Genomic DNA, 24,380 nt, shown 5'->3' with positions numbered 1-24,380 from the left:
TATTACCATCCACTCAATCATAGCCCTTTCGGCTTCACAAGGATGGAACCTACATCAGATGGATGTCAAGACCGCGCTATTGCATGGTTCGATCAAAGAAGAGGTTTACGTGGAGCAACCCGAAGGATTTGAGATTTATGATTGAAAATCTCATGTATGCAGGTTGAAGAAGGACCTCTATGGGCTAAAGCAAGAACCCCAAGCATGGTATGAGAGGATCGGTAGCTACTTGATGAAGTTGGGATTCACTAGGAGTGAAGCCGATTCTAACCTTTACTTTAAGGTTGAAGATGACAAACCTCTCATACTGGTGTTGTATGTTGACAACCTCTTCCTAACAGGTGCAAACCCTCTCATTCACAATTGTAAGAGGGAGTTGGCTTCTGAATTTGAAATAAAGGACCTAGGACTAATGCACTATTTACTGGGACTTGAAGTCTGGCAGAAGCGAAGGGAAATTTTCCAATCTCAAGGAAAATATGTGGTGAAAATATTGGAAAGATTCGGTATGGTGGACTACAAGCCTGTAACTACCCCGATGGAGTTTGACTTTAAGAAGTAAAGCAGTAGCACTACTGGACCTGTTCTACGAAATGCCACCAAGTATCGTCAACTCGTCAGAGCATTAATGTTCTTAGTGAACTCCTGTCCAGACATATGCTTTGCAGTAAACACGTTGATTCAACATATGGTTGAACCTCACCACATAGATTGGATTGGTGCCAAGAATCTGTTAAGATATCTTCATGGAAAAATCACATATGGGCTAAGATATGCTATCGGAGATGTGAGACTACTTGGATACACTGATGCTGATTGGGGAGGTAATGTGAAGGACCGTAAGAGCACTTCCGAGTGCTACTTCTCCTTGGGATCTGCTTTGATATCCTAGATGAGCATGAAGCAGAAGTCGGTGACTTTGAGCACCGTCGAAGCAAAATATATTGGTGCTAGCATGGCCTCCTGTGAGGCAATCTGGTTGCGAAAGCTCTTCAGTGAGCTGTTTGGATTTACATTGGATACCACCGTGATCCTATGTGAACACTAGAGTAAGATTCATGTTTCAGAGAATCCCATATTTCATGATCGCTCCAAGCATATCGATATCAGGTACCACTATATTCTAGATATGGTACAACGAGGAGCTATAAGGCTCCAACATATCTATACAGATGAATAGCTCACAAACATCCTAACAAAGCCCCTAGGGAAGGTCAAATTCCTGACTTTTCGAGAATGAATTGGTGTCATTCAAAGACCTTTTGATGAGGGCCCTGTATGATGTATTGAGCTCTGGGAGCTTCCGGGGGGAGGTGGGGTGCGGGGTACTTCTTGGGAAAACATATGACCACATGGTAAAAGAATAAAAACTTTCCCTGTAACACCCCGTGGTGACTATGTAGCAGGATGGTTAGTTCTCCTATGAGGTTTGGATGATGTGTTCTCCATGAAGATTATGTAGCATGATGATTAGTTCTCCTATGAGGTCTAGATGATGTGTTCTCCATGACAATTGTGTAGCAGGATGATTAGTTCTCCTAAGAGGACATGATTGATTAGTTCTCCTGTCAAGGCATCCTACCCATGCAGTATGGGACTCATGGGAAGTACCTCTCATCTGATTAATGAGTAGGGAAATGAGGATAGGGACCATAGTAGTACCGATGGATGCATCACTGTATCTATCGTACTCCCTATGCTAGGATGACCTTCATTAATTTGGGATCAATGATATTGGTATGGGACCAGTGGTAGGATTTGTACCCATTATGACGCTAACTTTGAGTCGGTTGAGACTGGTTTGGGACCGATGGTACACACTCTAAGACTAACTTTGAGTCAGTGGAGGATGATACTAGTCTGGGACTAGTGGTAGGAGTTGTACCCACTATGACGCTGACTTCAGGCTGGTTGAGACTGGTTTGGGACCAGTGGTACACACTCTGAGACTAACTTTGAGTCAGTATGATACATCCTCGATCATTTCTTCCTCTTCATAATTCGGACAAATCAGAACAGAGTATAGCAGAGCAGATCAGAACAGGGTAGAACAGAATAGAGCAGATCAGATAGGATAGAGTAGAGAAGATTAGGGGTCAATCTGTACAGGGCAGTGCATTTGATAAATGAATAGTAGTGACCAACAGATAGATTGTAGATGGAGTTCTCCCTAGTTGAGAGGGAGTGTTAAAATTGGCAACTAGGGCCAAAATCCACGTGGGTCATCTTATTCATGGCTGATAATATTTTATTAGATTCCTCTCGTTGAGAGGTGTAGGATTGATCTAAAGATCATCCGATTCCAATAAGTATTTATGGAGATATGAATTTATTTTGATTATGGAATAATTATCAAGCTTACCAACAACTCATGTAGGCTCAGAAGCCCAACAGTCGAATCTATTCAATCATCAACAATTGTCTATAAATATAGGAGGTCTTTTCCTCATTTTGCCTCACTCAACTCATCATATCTCTCTCTCTCTCATGGTAGAAAAGAGGCTCTTCTCCTACTAGCAGAAAGAGACTCTTCTCTCACATGTGTGGAAGGAAGGTGTAGAATTTAGGGTTGCAACTGCAAAACAAAAGTTTGACTAGCGTTGACCATCAGTATGCCTCTCAGAACTGCATTGTAGGTGAATCTAGATCTCCTATGAAGGCCACATTTTTTGATGAAGGAATCAAGCCGATTTGACGGTCGGTTTGCAAGATATTGTTTGCCCTAGTTTGGATGATCTAGGGTTTGGTGCTGCTAATGTAAATCAGATTTATGTACTATTGGGGTTTGTCCCTGGCTAGCTGCCACATCTTGTGTCTCTTGTCTTGGATTATTTTCTGTCTATCGTTTAATGTTCTATCTGCACTTTACTTTATGTACATGTGATTACTAATTTGTGGGTAATAATAAGAAAGATAGGTAAACTTCTATAAGCATAGAACATACCATAAATTAACACTAAGGCACCAACCCTATCTTCTCAAGGCACCAACCTTGTGTTTAGGAGCACCAACTCCAAGGACACCAATCCTTCCAATTATGAGGCACCAACCCCAAGGGATCTGACCCTATCTTGTCAAGGCACCAACCTTGGATTTAGGAGCACCAACTCCAAGGATACCAATCCTTCCAATTTTGAGGTACCAACCCCAAGGGCTTTGACCCTATCTTGTCAAGGCACCTACCTCGGATTTAGGAGCACCAACTCAAAGGACACCAATCCTTCCAATTATGAGGCACCAACCCCAAGGGCTCTGACCCTATCTTGTCAAGAAATGTTCTGATTGTATTACATTTCTCTCAAAATCTTCTTCACTGTGTTCCTTCAATCTACAGATTCATTGCTACATCAACGACAACCTATCTTCATATGAAGGAGTCTTCACAATTCTTCATATTGCCCAAACAGAGTACAAAGTTACCTCATGATGATTTCAAATAGCCATCATGATTCTACAAGAGTCTTCACACAACTTCAATGTGTCTACAATGAACTGCACTAATCTCTATACAAAAAACAACTCTCTATTTCATGTCTTTGTTCTCACTGTCACAATAAATGCTTCAAAAGTGACTGCTTCAGGAGTGACTTCTTTAGAGGAGTGACTGCCACGGTTTCATATGTGCGTTCAATTAAAAACAACCCTGTTCATACTCAGATAATCTTCTTAGATCTGCATAGCGTCCTTTTGAACTGTTATCTGAATCTCTGTCAAACACAGGTCCAAGCTTTTCAATAAATAACCCAGTCAACCGACTATTTGACCTTCAATTTCCTTCTTCTCCCATTAGACCTTTCGGATTTGTTCTTTGCTCACTCGACCTTTGGCTTCCACTTTCATTCGCTCGACCTTTGGCTTCCTTTTTCACTTACTTGACCTTCGGCTTCCCGATCTTTGGCTTCCTCTGTCTCTTCAAGTTCACGAGTTGTGAACTTCTTTATGCTTTATTTTTATGCCCGAGATAGATGCTTAGAACTGAAGCATTTTAACTCGTTTTTATACGATGTTCACCAATACTCAAAAGACACGTTCATTGGAGGAGAGGCCGACTTATGATGTCGCATATTAAAATTATATCAGAGAGGCCCTTTTTTAATATTCATCTAATATACTTATTATTTACGGAGGATTTCATAGGAGAGACCGTACCCGATGAGGTCCCACATCCATGTTATCAATTGCAATCACAACTTTCGGAGGTCCCGAAATTGCAACTCTTAACATCATCGATGTAACATGGCCGATATTCATATTGCCAATGAAATGGACGCGGTATAATATTAAACATTCGTCAATAGATCTATCTGGTCCATAGCTCCATCACAATCGGCAGTCCGTCAGGTCCACAAGTCTTATCTCAATCGGCAGTCCATTACGTCCACAAGTCTTATCGCAATCACAGTTTTAGTGTGACATTCCTTTAAGACTTGCGATGCGAAGGTTCTGATATAGCACATGCAATATTACAATAGGGCATGTTATAATGGAGCAATTGGGTCCGTAATAATATCAAGAATCGGAGGTTTTACTGTGACAACCCTATAAGACTTGCGATATGGCGGATGCAATGTTATATTAGGGCTGTTACTATAACTTGTTCAGGTCTGCATGTCAAATCATAATCAAAGATTTCAACGTGACAAGGTTTTAAAAACTAACGACGCAACGGATGCGATATTGTATTGAGGTGTGTTGTATTTGAGCGATCGGGTCCGCAATGCATATCGCAATCAAGGGTTTTGAGCAATGTTACATAATATAATGGAACTGCCGATAAAGTTCCTATGATATTTTCTTCTTTACTCCTCTAATAACTCTATTTATGCTCCTCTGTTGTTTTCTTCCTATTGGTTCTTCTTGGGCATGTATTAAATGCGATACTTCCGATATGGCTCCTCTGATGTTTTCTTCTTTACTCCTTTGATATCGTTGTTGCTCTTTGTTCTTTTGATAACACTTACCCTTGGGCATTTGCGATAACCAGCTTCCTTGATGGCTTCTGATGAGCTCTTCCTCTTATTCTTTGGCTTCATGGCTTCTCCTCTTTAATCTTTCTCTTTATCTTCTGATGGCTTCCGATATCTTTCCTCCTCAGTTCCACTGTTTCTATTATGTCTGTATTCAACCCTTGGATCCTCCGTGAGTAGTATTATGATCAATGGACATCAACAGGCAATCATGTATCAAAAATTTTCCATCACTAACACTTCCATATTGACATCAATGACAACCTAGATTAACAATCTCCCTCTTTTTCATTGATGGCAATATTATTTCCCTTTCAATAGTCTCTCCCCCTTTGACATCAATGAAAAACGGGGTGCTCAGGGACTCCCCCTGTCAAACTACTCCCCCTATCAAACTACTTTTGTTCTTTATGAATAGTAGATCTTCATGGGTATGTTACTCCCCCTATCTTGGTGCTCTTCTTTTTACTCAAGATATAAGGATTGCTGCCTCGTCATCAATTAGCACATTATCCCCTCTTCATGTCTCAGAACCTCTTCATAATGCTCTCAACAATGGTTAAATATGCTCCACTTAAATGCTTCAAAACAAACTCCAAATAGTCATACACCAAATGTCCAAGTCCATTTTTTTTTTATGCTTCTATACTGTATTCTGTTGTCTCCATAGTCAGAATTAAGAGGCCTTCACAGTCTGAATCAAGAGAAAATGCCATTGAAATTTTCATTCTCACTATCTTTCTTCAAATCAAGATTCCTTTGTATCTCTGTGCTTCTCCTTAAGTTGCTAAGATATATTCGACAACACAACATTCTCCCCTTTTTTTTAATATCTAATCCTTGACTGTCTTTTAAATTCTTTCTATTGGTTGACAACTTTTTACAATGCTTCAATTATGCTAGATTCTTCCAATTGCTCTTGCTTCAAGCTCCATTCCCAGATGTGTCTGTTTGTTTGAAGCTTGCCTCTATTACTATCCTTGATTTACCTGTTCTCACATCATATCCCTGAGTCGAGATATCCAACTTCTATAATTCCAACAACATAGTTATTTTCCCTATTTCTCTAGCATTGGATGGCCTTCTCTACTACTCCAATTTATCCTTAGTGATCAAGTGGAAAACATCTTCAACAACAGTCCAAAGAATGGTTACAAGATCATGTTCTTCAATGTAGTGCTCCTGAGAAATGATCTTTCAAAGAATGATTGTTAATATAGCTCATCAAGGATTTCATAAGGACCCTTTCACGAATAGCTTCTGCAATAATGATCAAGAATCACAGGCTCCCCCTAACTATATGCATCATCTCTTTTGGCAGAGTCTTCCCATCAAATGCTTAGATTGTCGAAGATCAGGTCAATAACATGTGTTGTTGGCTGGAGAGTTCAAGGGACTTTCAGATTGTATTTGCTTCCTTCTCCATACTTGTGTAACTTTCTTATCTGGCATAGTTCTAGCTTGAGAAGGTGTCCAAATCAAGTTACAATTACGTGCCATAGGACCAATGTTATGAAACTTGAATCATTCTATGTTGTTCATGAATAAGAATTCATGACTTGTTCTTACGAAATTGCTTCTCGGAGATTGACGAGGATCATTATAAGCCCTAAAATATTTTGCCATGTGTCCAAAGTTTGTACAAGAATAACAATAACCAAGAAATAAAGTTTGGTTCCTGGGAGAATAAGGTTTCCTTGATGTACTTCTGAAGTCTTTCTGCTTTGAGATCCTTTGATTATAACCATTTCTTCTTGCATCCTTGACATCATCTACATTTCTTCTTGGAATAGGATTTCCTTCATTATTGCATTGACTCTTATTGCCTTTGCTCGAACTGGGAGCATCAACATTTCTTTCTGGCTTCCTCACATCCTTTTTGTTTGAAGCATTATCATTCTTGCTTGAGGATTCTCCTTCATAGCCAAGACCTGATTTATCAAATGGGAATTTTTGATGGCTAAGCATGTCATCCAAGGCTTGAGAGCTCTTCAAGATTTTGTCCATCCCTTCAACCTTTTTCCTGAGGGAGACAATATCTTCTTCCAATATTTCACAATCATTATTCTTCTTAGCAAGTTGTTTCTCAGTTTCTTCCTTCACACGAGTAGCTTCATTTGCTTCTATGTTAAGGGAGATGATATCTGACTTCATTTTGAATATATCTTCATTTTATTTTGCTAGACTGCTCTCCATTTCTTCCTTGATTCTTGTAGCTTTACATGTTTTTTGCCTTGAGAAGGTTGAGGTCAGATTTTGGTTTGAAGATTTCTCCATCCTTTGCTTTTAGTTGACATATCATGGTGTTTCTCTCGTTTTCTGCTTCATCAACCTGTCCTTCTATGATTGCTAATGCTTCCATTGTCTTCTTAGCTACTTGTTTTAACTTTCTTGCTTCTTGTAGTTGTAGGTTTTAACCCCATACAAAAATTACCTGCATATGAATTCTAAAACACATAAAATAAACAATGCGATAGCATAACACATAAAACACATATACACAAAGATTTTCCCCTGGATCCCAAAACCGGGACTACAAGCTTGATTTTTCATTATGTTCCTTTCAATGTTATAATACATATTTATACATGCCGAAGCATCCAATACCATGGACCGAAAAACCATAATGTCCAAAACCATGGACCGAAAACCATCGCGTCCAAAACCATGTGTGAAAATCATGCACAAAACCATAGGTAGGTTCGCCCAACCTAACATAGGGTCCAAAACCAAAATTTTCCGGGGTGCTGCCTCAGATCCCATAGAGTGGGGTTACCTGCACCTCTCAAACCCCCTGTGACTCCCCCTACTACACAATCGACGCAACGAAGGGGGGGCTCTACCCCCTTCTAACCCCCAGTTAACTATGTGGGTTAGTCGTGGAAATAATATAACACAACCCAACATTCCCCCACTTGTTGTTTTCTTTCCACAGGGGTCCACAAGAGAGCTTAATCATTTATCCAGCCCTACAATGCCCATTGTTTCTCTACACCAAGAGGACTTCTTAGAGCTCACAGATTTTGTCAATGCATCTGCAGTATTCTTCAAAGTGTCCACCTTTACCAGCAACACCTCTTTGTCTTCTATCATATCCCTCACAAAGTGATACTAAACATCAATGTGCTTTGTCTTTGAATGATATGCAGGGTTCTTTACCAAGAAAATTTCACTTTGGCTGTCACAGTCTATTCTTATAGCTCCCTGTGCTAACCCCATACTTGAACACAAACATTGCAACCAAACTGCTTCCTTGCTTGCATGAGTGGTTGCCATGTATTCTGCCTCTGTAGTTGATAGTGCCACTATAGATTTTTTCTTACTCATCTAACTGACTGCACCTCCAAATAGGTTAAACACATACCCACTTGTAGATCTTCTTTGATCCAGATCTCCAGCCCAGTCTACATCAACAAAGCCATGGATATTCAAAACTCTGTCCAATCCTGGTCTTCCTTGGTAGCACAAACCATAATCACTAGTGCCACGCAAATACCTGAAAACCCGCTTCACTGTTGTCCAATGCTCCTTCCCTGGTTTTAACATAAACATGTTCAATACTCCCATTGCATGTGCAATGTCTAGTATAGTACAGACCATTGCATACATGATTTCACTTGCATATGGAACACATGACATATCCTCTTCCTCTTCTTGTGTCTTGGGACACTGTTCAGCAGATAACTTTACACCTATAGGAATAGGAACCTTCACCGGTTTACTATCCTGCATATTAAACCTCTGCAATATTGTCTCAACATACTTCCTCTGATTTAACCAGAGCTTCCTCTTTGCCCAATCTCTTTTAATTTCCATGCCCAAAATTTAGTTTGCAGCACCAAGATCTTTCATGTTGAATTTGGAGGACAATTGGGTCTTCAAATCCTAGATAATTTCTTTGTCATTTCTAACCAGCGACATATCATCCACATACAAGACCAGATAAATAACATGGTCACGAATTAATTTAAAATACACACAGTGATCTGCTTTACTTATGGTGAAGCCAAGTCCCCGCATAAATGTATCAAATTTCTGATACCATATCCTTGGTGACTATTTTAACCCATACAGAGACTTCTTTAACTTGCATACCAGTTCTTTTCCAAATCAACTAAATCAAATATATCTATTTGTCAAAGCATGCTTCAAAATCTTCAACCTTCTATGGAGAGACCTTGCACAATCACAACTCCAATCAATAATAAAATTTCAAATGTATATGTAGAAGTAAACGTAAATCTTCGGGGTCTTTAATCATTCTAATGTTTCTTATATCATCATCAAACACATCTTGTTGGAAGCTTTCTTCTTTTACTTCTTCAGAAACACCAAATACATCCTCGATACTTCTCAAGTATTTTATTTGCAACTTCATCCATTTGTAGTACGCTCATTCTTTCGTTGAAGGTATTATGACTGACATAATGTGCCTTTCCTCTCAACTAGGGAGATATACCTTTTCTTCTATCCAAGCTCCCTCTCAACACAACAACTTCTTTCTTTTATAACATAGGAGATACTTACAATATTTCAAGGCTTTATTTCTTTCTTATGTCATGAAGTTCATCTTGATCATCATCACTCTTATATCTTCCTTCATCATGCTCATCATTATTATCGAATATCTTTAATTACAAACATCTTCAACATCTTGAAGATCATGTACCTGCAAAACTTTAATAACAAGTACAACCAAATACAAATATATAGAAGCATGAAGTTAACTATATCATATCATTATAATGGAAGCATCAAAACATTCAAACTTTTAGACATTAAATACCTAAACCTAGTTAGGTTCATAATTGACAAGAGACACATCTTTTTCATACTAGACTTCAACTTCTTGCTATGGTTTTGTCATAAACCCTAGACTTCATATTTAAAACATAAAGGCTTATTAGCAACCACTCAAGTTAGCAATTAATCATAATATTGTACATCTATGATTTCAACAGTATAATAGATGCTACTAGGGTTTGTTGTAAATCACATATTTAAATCATATCAATATCATTACAATATTAGTTTCTACTAGGGTTTCATTTTATACCCTAGACACAACATTAAAAAAAAAAAAAAAAACCAATCAAGATAGCATACTATTGTATGCATAACTAGGGTTTCATCAACATGTAAAACTTACTTTGGCAGACCTTAGACACAAACATCAATGCATCAAAGTTAGATATTCAACAATTTCAATTCAACTAGGGTTTCGATTATGCAGAAGAACACAAACCTAGGGTTGCATTCCTAGGATCTCATTAATACAAGTGTTTTTATCATAAACCCTAATATACCAAACCCTAAAAATATAGGATTTTGACTTATTAGCAACAAATCCTAACTTATCAAAAAGATCTAAGGTTTTGGTTTATTACTAGAACAATATCAACAAACCTTAAAAGACTAGGATTTTGTCATAACAATATCAAGACCCTAAATATTACAAGAATAGACTCTTCATTGTTGATTCTTTATCAACAACCCTAAGAGGACTAGGGTTTCAATATTATTGTCAACATATTTAAGCAAGGATAGAATTTCAATGTACAAACCCTAAGTAGACTAGGGTTTCATTAGCATACCCTTAGGTTAGATAATATGATGGGTTTAGATTCAATCAAGAGATTAATCACCCTAATAAAAATATTTATGATTTGAAAACTTAGACATGAAATAGATAGTAATATCAAGAAAAAAATTCAAAATGACCACACTTTTAATGAATAGGACTTTTTACATAGCTTGCATTACTCCTTTACAAACCTTGTAGGGTTTCCTTGAAGTGATCCCTCTAAACTTAGATATAATATTTAAACCTACAATACTGATTGAAAAATACAACCAAGAAAAATGTTCGATACCAAAAACATTATGTCAATTTGACAATCTTGGGTTTTCATGAAACAATGGAGGATGTAATCCTAGGTTTTCCAAGTACAATCCTTAGAACTAGTAAAAAACAAATTATCATCCCCATCAATCATCACTAGGGATTGCTATATAATCTAGACTACTTACAAACCCTATAAGTCAATATTAATGAGTGATTAGGGTTAGGATTTCTATATGAGCGAACAAGCAAGTTAAGATTACCATTTTCTTGTGCCACCTAAGTTTTACAGCCTTAAACATCAAGACTAATATCAATAACTTTTGATAATGAAGACAACTATTCCTAGAACCATATAAGTAGTTAACTTTAAACATATCTTTAAAAAATAAATATATTATACATACCTTATGATTACATACCTTTACTTTCATAACTATGGAGTTTGCTTCAAGGTTTGCTATCGAAGTTATGATTTTCTTATTACTTTCAAGATTGTCAAATGCCTTTTTTTTATAGCTGACATGTATGATTTTGATTCTTATAATTGATAGCTACAGGACTTCATGATTATCTTCCATTATTTTTTTCAGGGAAACTATTCATTCTCAAATATCCTCTTCAATTTTAGGAGCTTGATGTTGATCCAAACTTAAATAGGAATGCCACCAATTACAGATATAATCATAAATATAGAAATACAGCGGAAATAACACTTCATTTCATTAATATCATAATATTAAAATATGCTTACAAACATAATGGAAATAAACTAGCTCAAGCGATGGTAGCTTATATCTTGGAAGAGATGTAGCGGCTATATGACTCTGAACTTTGTGTTATAATGAGGCTCCAAGGCCTATTTATTATTGAGAAATAATGGAAAACCCTAAACATCGAGAAACCTAACCCTAGGAGATGAAACGTCAAAACTGTGGACCACATTTGGGTAAATTGGTACATCAATTTCCTGGGGTCGTAACTTTGGCATACAATCTCTGTTTGGCTACATAATACCTCATTTTGAAGATCTTCAAGAATAGGCCGAAAACAACCTAATTACCTCATTTGGGACTTTTTCGGTCTCTCTAGTTTCTCTAAAAACATCATTTAGGGCCTTAAAACGGCTTCAGAAGTTCAAGATCCGAAAAACTACCAAAAATAGTAAATTGTGCTACAATTAAGGAAACTGAAAAACTGAAAGAGACAATGTTGGGGGTACAAGTGGAATAGGAGGGTGGCCACCAATATCCACTTGGATCAATCCTCCCCCCTTAGGAAGCAATGGTCCCCATTGCATTGAGTGCCTCCATGAGATGAGAAAAATTCTGCTAAACTTGGTCCCTGGTGAGCCACTTGCCTTGGTGCAGGAGTTTGCCAGCTTTGACAACTCGATACAGTTAGATCTTCTATTGATGAATGTTCTTGATCTATGTGTCCATGACCCGATCAGTTGTGGCATGTTCCATGCAGTCTGGGTTTAGCTATGTTGGTGTGAGTTGTTCTGCAATGTCGGATGTGTCTAGCAATGGTGGAAAGTATGGACGAAGGCGATCTACATTGAACATTGGGTGCAGACCAAGGAACGGTGGAATGTTGAGCTCGAAGGCATTGTCCCCTATAACCTTGGTGATAGTGTATGGCCCATATCGGAGTGAGCAAAGCTTGCGATGGGGTCCAACGAAGTGCTCCTTCTACAATGTAGCGAAACTTTGTCGCCCACCTAGAACTTGTGCAGCACCTGATGCTGATCATGGTGCTGCTTGTACTTAGAATTGGCTCTGTCCAATATATCATGGACCTGCTGGTGGATGCATTGAATGTGATCAATAAAGTTGTTAGCACTATCAGCTTCAGACTAGTCATAAGCCGAATATGCCTGAGTAGTTACAAATGGTATGGCCACATCAATGGGCCATAATGGTTAAAATCCTAGCCCTATCTGAAAGGGGTTGTGGCCCGTTGAGTTGTGGAGAGATCTTTTGTAATTGTGTTGGACATAGGGGGGGATTTCATCCCATGTGCATGGATGCTTCAAGTTGTACAAGCAAAAAATGTGTATGATCATCCTGTTGACGACTTTTGTTTGACCATCAGTTTGGGATGGAAAGTCATGGACTTAATGAGTTTGTTATCCAACATCGACTAGAGACTTGACCAAAATGAACTTAGGAATCTGTTGTCCCAATCAGAGACAATGGACTGTGGGATCCCAAAGTGTACCCACACTCGCTCAAAGAAGAGCTTAGCAATGGCCTCTGCTGTGATACTCTTCTTGTAGGCTGCCATAATGGCCATCTTAGAGAATCTGTCGATGACCACGAAAACGCAGTCGTTGTCGTGCTTAGTAGAAGGAAGGTCCGACATGTAATCCATGGACGTGGATTCCCAAGGTCGACTAGGAGTAGGAAGAGGAGTATAGAGGCCTTGCTTCTTGATGGTTGGTTTGACAATGGCGCAGGCAGTGTAGGATTTGATGTACCTCCCGACATCCTGACGAAGGTTCTGCCAATAAAAATATTTCTACAGTACTGCCATTGTTTTCTCTACTTTGAAATGCCCAACGACTTGACTATAGTGCGCCACCCAAATCATCTTGACACGCTCGCTTGAAGGAACACAGATGCGTCCCAAGTGGCATAACAGTGTATCCTGAAGGTGAAAACTTGGAATTTTCTTACCTTCCAAGAGTGTCTAGTATGTGTTGTCGAATTCTGGATCGTTCTCGTAAAGATGCGACCACCCCAAAGTCTCGTACCCATAGGGGTCGAGCACAGTGATCGGCGCCATGACTAGTGGTCGGTTAAGGCAGTCTACAACATTATTGGTCTTTCCCTTCTTGTACTTAATGTTCAAATGGAATTGTTGCAAGTATGTGGACCATTTTTTATGGTGATCGTTCTGCAAATTCCCTTGTGTTTGTATGAATTGCAGGGGTTGGTGGTTTGTGTGAATGATTGTTTCCTTTCCCATAATGTAATGCTTCCATTGACGACAAGCCTGCATAATGGAATACATTTCTTTGTCGTAAATGGGATACTTTTAGACTGTGTCTGAAAGTGTCTCATTGTGGTAAGCCATTGGATGCCCCTGTTGAGTAAGAACTACACTAATAGCATAGTCGGAGGCATTTATCTCAATCTCAAATGGTTGCTGCAAGTCTGGTAATGTGAGCACTAGTGCAGAGCAGAGGTGATGCTTCAACTCGGCAAACGCCTTCTGTTGGGTTTTAGACCAAAAAAACTTGTCTTTCTCTGTGCCCTTGGTGAGTTGATTTAAAGGCCAGGTGATATGAGAGAACCCCAACACGAACATGTAGTATAAATTGGCAAGACCTAGAAAGTTGCGGGAGCTCTGTTAGAGTGGTTTGGGCTGGCCAATCCCGAATGACTTATATCTTGAATGAGTCCACATGCACACCCTACTCATCAATGATGTACCCTAGATATTGAACCTGGGTAATGTCAAACATGCATTCTCCAAATTGGCACACAACTTGTGTTTTCGCGGGGTTTGAAGGACCTATCGAATATGGTGGAGGTGCTCTTCCCAATTCTGGGTGAAGATCAAGATGTCATCTAAATACACCACCATGAATGCATTGGTGAAGGGTCGCATGGTGTCATCCATCAATCTCATGAAGGTTGTGGGGGCATTCGTCAACCTGAAAGACATGACCAACCATTCGAAAAGGCCCTTCTTGGATTTGATGGCAGTCTTACACACATAAAAGGGTTCGATAGGCACCTAGTGATAACCAGACTTAAAGTCAATCTTGCTGAAATATTTGGCCCCCTTCAGCTGGTCCAAAAGGTCATTGATCTGTGGGATTGGGTACCTATTCTGGACATTGATCTTTTTCATTACTCGATAGTCAATACAGAATCTCCAAGTCCCTTCTTTCTTTTGAACCAATACAATCGAGCTCCCACAGGGTAATGAGCTTGGCTTGATGTGCTCTTTCTGCAACAACTCCTGAATCTGCCTTTTGATCTCATCGTTCTCAATAACAAAGCATTGATAGATTGGTCCATTGGGTCGATAGAGTGTTCTCCATAACAGAATGTCGATAGATTTATCTACGACGTTTGTATCTATCTGGCCCTGAAATATGGGAATATCAAAGTTAACTTGTACCTTAAAAGGAGTGGTGCCTCCAGAGTGGCTGCTAGATGAAGATGTGTCACATGTGGGTAGTCATCAAAGGATCTGGGAAAAGCTATACATCATCGCATTCCTTTTTCGCTCGAGGGCTTGCTCGAGCAATATTTTGAAAGGATAACCTTCTCCCTCGTCTTTTTTTTTTCCATGGGAGGTTGTCGAGGTTTGCGAGGCTGGTCTTGCAAAGGTTCAACCAGATCAAGCCCTAACTCCTTATACCTTGACCTCGTTGGGGACATGCAAAGAAAAAAACAGAAAGTGTAAGGACCAACCCTATGAATTTTTATTTTTATCTTTTAAAGAATAATACAATAAACTAAGAATACAACCATAAGCAAATAGCATTGGGAATTCAAAAATATTAAGCACTTATATAAAACATCCATGAATTTCACTGCATTACACATATCATCTATTTTACATGTTTTTAACTACAGGCACAATGAAGTCATATAAAAGAACATTTTAAATAACATAGGTACCGTTCACCAGGAGACGAGATTCAATCTTGACTTGCCACTACTTGCACTCCCTTATTGTCATTCGCCTCCAAGTGTGAATGTTGACGTGCTTAATCTGAATGTAGTGACACAACGATTGTCCTCCTAGCCTACTCCTTCAGTACTTTCCTTCCCCGCGGACCCCTAAGCTGCAATGGGGTTGTACAATGGAGAAAATGTGCTAGTTGGTAGAAGAGGGTACTCCTTGGCTCAAGATTCCCCTCTCTAAAGTCCTTTACCTCACCAAAATCAATTATAGCTCGTAGTCACTACTCTGGTATAGTCTCATCCATCCAATAATAGGGTAAAAAAAGTCCCTTCTCCCATGGCTTGCCCCTTCTTTTATAGGAGGCTTCATAGGTGACACTTGGAATTTCATGCATAATTAATTATTTTTATTAATCCAATAGTTTGATTATTCACCCACCCATGTGTCACTCTCTCACCAAGAATCTCCAAAATTATTTACTTAAATTTTAATTAAAAAATAATATTTTTCTCACTCCAACAAGACTTCCTATTTCTTCTCTTAGTTGTCTCTTGATCCCCATTTTTTACTCCTTAATTTGTGTTCATTACTAAAGTCAATTGATAAGTCTCAGATTTGGTCCCCTAACTACTTCTTAATTTAACTCAATTTGCCTCTTAGATGGATATTCTTATGTTGGTTGTTGCCACATGGAGGTTCTCTAAATTTCTCTAAAATTTAATTTATTAATCTTATTTTAATTCACCACCATCTTCTCTTAATGAAGTTTAACTATTTTAGGATTAATATTTATACTTACATTTATGTCCCTCTTTCCCCCTTTTACCTAATTAAGTTACTTATGTACATTATCTACCTAATATTTTCCAACATGGGAAGGGTAGAGTTCTCAAGGTAAAATATTTTATTTCTTCCTATTCTCCCCTTACCCCAAGTTTTATTCTTGATTTAATTGCCTTGGTTATAACATCATTTACCACTTGATGTGAATTTGTAGGATTTTCATATATTGATTATATTTATTAGTTTCTTTTTAATGATGCCAAGGATGCCAAGTTGGTCGTGCCCTTCAAGAACTTCCCTTGAAGTTCCAAGGGTGTCATGCCTAACAATTTATTTGTGATGCCAAGGGTGCCAAGTCGGTCATGCCCTTCAAGAACTTCCCTTGAAGTTCCAAGGGTGCCATGCCACTTTCCCTTCAAGCATTTAGTGACTATGAGGGGAAAGTCTAGGTGCAATGACAAAGACCACTATCATCTCTTATGTTTCCTGCTATATTGAGACTAATGGTGATGGGGATCAAGGAATCCGCCTTGATACGTGTCCCCCAGTAAAATCCTCATAAGAAACCCAAAATTGGGACCTGCCTCCACATCATCGTGATCTTCAAGGCGAAGGTGTTTCAACCTTTCCAGCCCAAGTCACGGTAGGAGTGCTATCAGTTGAGATCAAGGACATTGTCCCACCCCTCCCCTGTAGTTCCATCCAATTGTACAACCCCATCACCCATATGTGAGTCCTTCGGCCAAGCAACTAACATGTGTCTGCAACCACTAACATATCATCAGAATATATAAATATGTATACATATATAGTAGGTTTCAAAATTGACTTAGAATTTCAAAGACAAAATATTAATTTCCATCAAACCAGGTGTCATCAACTCATGATATGCCAGTGTCTCTGGTGGTTTCTTGCCATACTCAATAATAATCAATAAGAAAGTTTCTTAGTGTTAGTCATTGTCATAATAGCATCATCAACATGACCTAGTCATTTGCATCATTGTTCATTGTGAACCAGAACTAATGTAAGTAGCTAACATAGGGGACACATCCATCATGGCTATCATCATCATAACATCAATGGAAACATACATATCCATCAAAGCTATCATCATCATAATATCAATAGAGAGAATACATATCCTTTACTGTTATCATCATCATAATATCAATAGAGAACATACATAACCATTAATGCTACAATCATCATAATATCAATAGATCATTAATTATACAACCATCATAATATCAATAGAGAACATACATAACCATCACATCCACTAATAATAGAATCATGTGTATGGATCCTCAACCTGAGGTCCTCAAAGAATAAAGTGTGGGTCGTAGGGCTAAATAAATGTTAATGTCATATCATTGTCAATCAACTAGAGTGGGGCACTGCAGAAAGAGAAAACCACTCTGATACCATTGATCTGAACTTAAACAGGAATGAAACAAATTACATATATAACCATAAATACAGAAATGCAACAGAAACAACACTTCATTTCACTAATATCAGAATATTCAAATATGCCTACAAACATAATGGAAATAAACTAGCTCGGGCAATGGTAGCTTATCTCTGAGAAGAGATGTGGTGGCTACATGCATCTGAACTTTGTGTTACAATGAGACTTCAAGACCTATTTATTATTAAGAAACAATGGAAGACCCTAAACAACCAGAAACCTAACCCTAGGAGATGAAGCGCCAAAACTATAGGCCCCGTTTGGGTAAATTAGTACATCAATTTCCTGGGGTTGTAACATTGGCATACAATTTCCATTTGGCTATCATAATACCTCGTTTTGAAGATTTCGAAGAGTGGGCCAAAAGCAAACGATTTAATTGGTTTGGGACTTTTTCAGTCTCTTTGTTTTCCCTAAAAACATCATTTATAGCCTCAAAACGGCTCTGGAAGTTCAGGACCCAAAAAAATGCCAAAAATAGTAAATTGTGCTACAATTAAGGAAACTAAAAAACTGAAAAAGACATTGTTGGGGGTCCAAGTGGAATAGGAGGGTGGCCACCAATATCCACCTAGATCATATGTCCTTTGATATGTATGAATGAATCTGGTTGCATTTCACCTTTAGATGGATGACAAACTTACTTCATCTTAATGCACAAGTCTGTAGAAATGTCTTAGCCCAATTTAATGTGACAATTAATATATTTAAGCCCGGGACTGAGGTAGGAGGCTTGGTTACTTCTTCAAATGATTGAAGCTTCTTTCCAATAGGAGTCTTGACTTTCTTTGAATGTGATTGTGGATATACTTTATTCAAAGCACTTTATGCCTAGAACTTTTGATTCCTCATTTAGGGTGACTGTAGTGATATTTAGTTTCGCCCCAGGTCATAGGAGACTCATCTCCTTTTTCTTATAGTGAATTTTCCAAACATGCCTATAAGTCTTAAACACTTCACACTAGCTTGCCTTATCATAGAGTTTATTTCTTGATTTCAAAAAGTACCCATATGAAATTCAAATCTCTGAGTTACCAGATTTCAGACTTCTTTTAGTGATGATTTCATTCCTTGTAGAATGTGCTCAGGACTTCAATCCTTGGCTTGATGGACTCAGCCTTCTTTGGGCTGATTACTTATCCTTTCGGTCCTCTTAAACAAATACTTTAGGCCTTCACTTTTCATATATATGTTTGTGATCCTATTACATTGGTTAGGGCTTATTTACAATGCCCAAAATTTTGTTATACTTCTTTTAGTAGCTTGGTAGCCATATCAAACTTCTTTGTCATGATTAGTAGCCTTTGTGATCTCTTTCTTGCCCTTTATGCAAATGAACCTTGCTTTGATACCATGTTAAAAAAATCTAGGGCATCATATTTCTTAGTTCTTGACATTTACTTGTGAATATTATTATATACTTATTAGTTCTTTTTTTCTTATTTATATTCTTCTTTCATCAAGATAAATGCCAAATTTTAAAATCACAAAAGACACAAGATGTAGGCACACATCTAGGGCAAAATCCTAAGTAGGGGAAAAGCCAGTGAGTAACTCTTCCTCAAGTATATTCAAATCCCAGTGAGACAACCAAGACACTTAACCTAAACCTCTCTCCATCCATCAAGTTAGCCTTGAAGTAGTCTTCTTCCAAAATTGATCTTCAAGAATAAGAGATCCTTATTCAAACATAAAACAACTTCAGGTGCTGCAATTACAGGGAGAAACTTTGGTCCTGCAATCTGTAATGATATAAAATTTTGACCTATGTAATTGTGAAGAATTTTGATCTTGATTTTATGTCATGTTTAAATACCTTGTTGTCTTGTATATGATCTAAAACCAAACTTTTTTGCACTTTTAACTTTGTTGCATGTGGTCCATACGAACTTGTTGATTTGTTGTACATTTGGTCGACTTCACTAGGGTATATATAGCAATTTATGTCTGCCCATTGAGCTGACATGTCCAGTAGGAGAGGCCGACTTGTAGAAGATGAGATTAAAGCCAAATTTGAAGAGCTTGAGGTCGACATGATGGTGGAGGAGTTAACATGACTCAATCAAGTTCTTTCTTTAATACAATGATCCCAAAAAGGGTTTACATAATTAAATTTGACTTTGACTCAACAAAAACCTAGAATACATAATGAGTGATTTAACCTATTGACCATTGACCCAAGCATGAAACTCATGCTTTAATAAGTCAATTTAATAATAATAATAAATTTATTTTGACAAATATTTCAAAAATAGAATCAAATTACTTTTCTTCTTCATAATAATTACACTAAATCTTTCCTTCCTTACTATATGTTTATTATTTACTATTACAAACTACGCTAGTATTTTGTCCAGGGGCGATAGAAAGCGAATAAGCTTTATGTTGAGGGAGTTTTCAATAGATAGCAACAGAGATAAAATAAGGGAAAATGTCTTGCTCGACAAAGGATGGCAAGGAATAAACTAAATTATAATAAAGTTTAAATTTTTGCTATTCCTCCACTTTTCAATGATTAGATAAAAAAGGTGAACTACCATCCAAAGAAAGACTAGAAACTGGTGGGTTGTTGCCAAACATAAATCATGAATCAAAGGTCTTTTGACAAAGGAATCTTGGGTTCACCTCTCTCTTTTTTTTCGCAATGAAGATGCATATTGTGTTTCAATTCAACGTTAATGGATCCATCCCCTTCTTCTAGAGTTCCAATAATTTTAAATGTGAGCGATAAGACTGATTTCTTCGTGACTCAAACGCCCCATGCCTCAAAAGAAAGTCTCCATAACTGGGGACCTGAACAACATTTACGAAGTTTTGAGGCCACACTTGTTTTGTTGGTTCGGGGCAGAGAAAAGATACTACCAACTAGTGGGATATAGAATCTCTTTTCCTCTTGGAGCTAATTGGTGCGCCAACATTACCTACAATATAGATTCTTGATAATGTTTTAAACCGATTCTAAGGCCATTTGCATGCTATTGAAGGCCTTTTGAATGCATGGCCTTCACGTTCAAATCTCTTTAAATTTCACATGGGCAACATGGTGACAAGTGAAACAAATTGGTACAACCATAATGTTCACCAAGCACAACCTTAATGTTCACCCATTTTTACTGCCCTAAAATCCTTAAATCCACAATGGTTGCTAATTACAAAACCACACAATAGTCACTCAATTCATGTGTTACAAGTATAATTTAATTTGCAACAAGACAATCATGTAATATTTCCTACCTTGCTAAATCAATTCACATAACTTTAAATATGGAATCATGAATAGGAGAACACGAATTATAACACCATATCATTTTTTCCTTAATGGCTATTAATATTCCACCATATCATTTTTCAAATCATTTCATGGCCATATCACCCAATTAACATAATCATGGCCTTTTTCAATAAAATAAACCCGCCTTTATTGCTATTTCTTCTTGTGAAAACCTTTTGATAGAAAATCAAGCTTCATGAATGTTATGAAAAAAATGTACCTCTTTCATTCTTGTTGTTACGATTCCACTCGACATGTTCCATTTATACTTTTTTTTCATTTATTATATGAAAAGGCGTTACATTATGGCACTTATATATATATATATATATATATATATATATATATATATATATTTATTTATTTGTCCTCTTCTTTTTAAAGCTTCTATATGTATTCTCTCTTCATTCTATATGGAGAACCTCTCAATGCCTTTGTCGGGGATCGAGCCTATGCTTTCCATTCCTCCTTTCCAAAGAATTATATTGTAGTATCTATAATCAATATCCCGCAATGCTAGTCTTTGGAACCCATATAGTATTGAATCTAAGAATAATATCAAATCCCACTATTCTCAAAAATTGCAAGGCAATCTTTCTCTTGTTGCTATAATTGATGTTTCACTTGACTTACCACATAAGCAGTTACTTTTATTTTTCATGGTTCAATTGCACTTTTAATAAGTAGAAACACTCATGAAACTTTCTCAAGACAACACCATTTTTTGAGTATTTTAATACTACATTTGTGTTGCTCTTGTATGTATTTGTTTACTTTGCATAGATAAAATGAAATCACTACATGCTCCTTTCCTATAAGCGATAATGCTCAAAAGTTACCAACATACTATGTTATACAATTTTTCACTATGGTTCTTCATGTGAATTTAGCTTCTCTTCAAGTCATGAATTGTGTTGTACAATTTTTCACTATGGTTCTTCATGTGACTTTAGCTTCTCTTCAAGTCATGAACTGACGAGAGGAAGCCCTAATTTTTTTCTAGGGAAATTTCCCTTTACAATGAGCAATAAATTGTAGCCTTCGGATATGCTTGTTTCTTATGCTTAGACTAAATTCAAAGCACTAACAAAGCCAGCGCCGAAGATCTTGAATTCACAATATTTTCATTCTCCAAGTGTGTTTCCTATCTACTTTGTAGTAATAACAATTACCATTTGCTCGATGGAACAACTCTTTCAACCTACTTTTCACATGTCCATCTATGGTTCCCATATGCTGCCTTTACACAATAGAGAGATCGTGGTCGTGGCCATGGTTCTGATACCAAAATGTTATTATAAGGGCAGCAATGAAGAAATATTTCCACACAAAATCAGATAAGAACAATAAAATAGCTTTCAAAATCCTATTTTATTAATTACAATAAATAGAAACAACAAAATGGTTCTAAACATCACATTTTATTAATTACAATACTAATACAGCACACCCTCACTTTTATCAATCTAATACCTGAGGTCTTGTAATATGACAATAATGTGCCTTAAACAAAATTTTCACTCTGACTAATTGCTTCAACCATCTCCATACCTATCTCCACAATACATCCATGAATATCTCTATAAATATCTTAGTTGATTTTATGTGATTTCCATCTCTAACTTCTCTCACTGTCGTCATAGAAAGACTTTTAGAATAAGTGAATATAATATATAAAAATAATATAAATGATAATAATTATAATAATGATTAATTAAAAAGACATGTCCCTTATTTGTGAAAGGGCACTTTGAGTAGTATATAAGTAGGGCCCTCATTTGTAAGTAGCTATACATTTTATATATATATAACGTGTATCTTCAATGAGCATCTTTATATTGTTAGTGTTTTGGTGTATTTAACTTGTGAGTATGAATTTTGTTCGTTATAATGGTATCAAAGTCATTTGATCCTCTAGTTATTCAATTGTTACACAAAATCAATCTAATCTAACTTTTGGCCATCAACTTTTCCTCAAATTTATTGTGAGACTTTTAACCCTAAAAGATTTTAGAAAGTTTCCAATTTTCCATTAAACCATTATCCATATATATTTAAAAAAAAAAAAACAAAATCACATAGCATCGTTCCGGCGTTTTCCTTGCCACCAATATTCTCTTGTTGAACGCCTTACACAGCACTTGCACAGTGTCACAACCTATGTTTGTGCCTTCTGTCCACATCTTCGTCGTTGTTTGCATACATAGCAGAAGCCATATTTTTGAAAGCATTTTTGTCACCATTTATAAACAGAATGGCCATTTTTTTAACGTGCCATCTTAGCTCTGCTACAAAAATTGAGTTGTGTAATTGAATATGTGAAGGTGGGCTAAGTATTTCGGAATATGATTATTCAATATTAAATTCATTGTGTAATAAAGTTAGGGAAGATTATACGACTGTGTTTATCATAGCTATTCCAGCGTGGCACGTGACCCATTAGGAGAGTCATGTTATCATTCAAGTTTGAAGAAAACATATTATATTAAAAGGTTAAATTATAAAAGATTAAAAAAATATCCATAATATTTGAAATTTGTTAACATATATTAAGTAAAGAATATGAAAAAAATTAAAAAAATAAAAATATGTGTATTATTTGGATTTTTTTAACATATCTTATCTATATTATTTGGAATTGTTTAACATATATTAAATAAAGAATATGGAAAAATAAAAATAAAAATGTCTATTTTATTTGAATTTTTTTAACATATTTTAAATAAAGAATATGGAAAAAGTCTAAAAAAATAGTTGATATATATGAGATTTTTTTGAAACCTATATATAAAGAGTTATCTAAATTCTTTGGATCTATCAAGTACTGAGAGGAATCAAATCTCTATGAAGTGCATAGTTTAGATTGAAAAGATATTTGATCTCTCTTAGCATTTGGTAGACCCGAAGTTAAAATGGATCTAAATTGCGTGCTAATAAATTAATATTCTTAACTCATTAGTTAAAATAAAGAGAATTCAAAAGAAAAATAGTGAAATATTAATAATTTATAAAAGAAAATTGTTAAAGATTAATAACTTGTAATATTTATTGGAAATTATTATAAAAATGATTAATATTAATAATTAATATATAAGAGATTAATAATAATGGTAATAATAGAAGAATTGTTGCAGAGCGCGCCATCAAGCCCTTGTTAGGTCAAGACTACTTTCGCACATCGCCTTCAGCTCTCTGCCATGGCCCCTTCAGAAGCTTCACCGGAGGTGGTCGTTGCTCAACAGACATTCTCAGATCTGGTAAGTCCTTGCCACCCCAAAGACCTCGCCTAACAATTTCCAAGTTCGTGAAGAAGCTTGATGTTTTGGAGGAAGTCAATCTCCCCCCAGCTCTGCCTCGTATGGCTGCTCTTGCACTAGCAAAACGAGGACTCAT

Source organism: Pinus tabuliformis, chromosome 8 (assembly GCF_031772625.1).
Source record: "Pinus tabuliformis cultivar Carrire ecotype Pingquan chromosome 8, CPIR1, whole genome shotgun sequence".
Classification (NCBI taxonomy): Eukaryota; Viridiplantae; Streptophyta; class Pinopsida; order Pinales; family Pinaceae; genus Pinus; species Pinus tabuliformis.
This window is presented reverse-complemented; position numbering follows the sequence as displayed.